This window comes from Capsicum annuum, chromosome 1, assembly GCF_002878395.1.
Source record: "Capsicum annuum cultivar UCD-10X-F1 chromosome 1, UCD10Xv1.1, whole genome shotgun sequence".
Classification (NCBI taxonomy): domain Eukaryota; kingdom Viridiplantae; phylum Streptophyta; class Magnoliopsida; order Solanales; family Solanaceae; genus Capsicum; species Capsicum annuum.
In genome coordinates, this window is record NC_061111.1 from 254733682 (window position 1) to 254734142 (window position 461).

Sequence of the window (461 nt, forward strand, 5' to 3'; positions counted from 1 at the left end):
TTGAAACCCTAAAGAGAGTTCTTGAAGAAAATTGAGAGTTGGGTGAAATGAGGCTCAATCCCGTGTTATAGATATATATAAAGGTTGGAAAATTACTATTTTGTCCCTTAGAAGATGGAGCTGAAGCACAATATTTTTGGTCCAGGGCATTTACCTAGGCGACGTCTCGCCTTGACCCTGGGTGAGACCAGGGCGGCGCCTTGCCTAGCCCGGGGGAGAACCCTGAGCTACTGGTTCGGGCAACCAAACATGCCCTTACGCTACTCAAAAAATTTCGAAACTTGTCCGAGATGTACTATGAGCTTGCCCGATCGTAACGCAACTTAAAAATCAAAAATCGGAAGTCAGTAAGGTCGAAAATAAGAATCCCGACGATTGAAAGCTCAAAATGTAACTAAGCCCTTTTGACACTTAGAATATTTTCAAGTTTCTTATTCCATGCACATGCTAATAAGAGACAA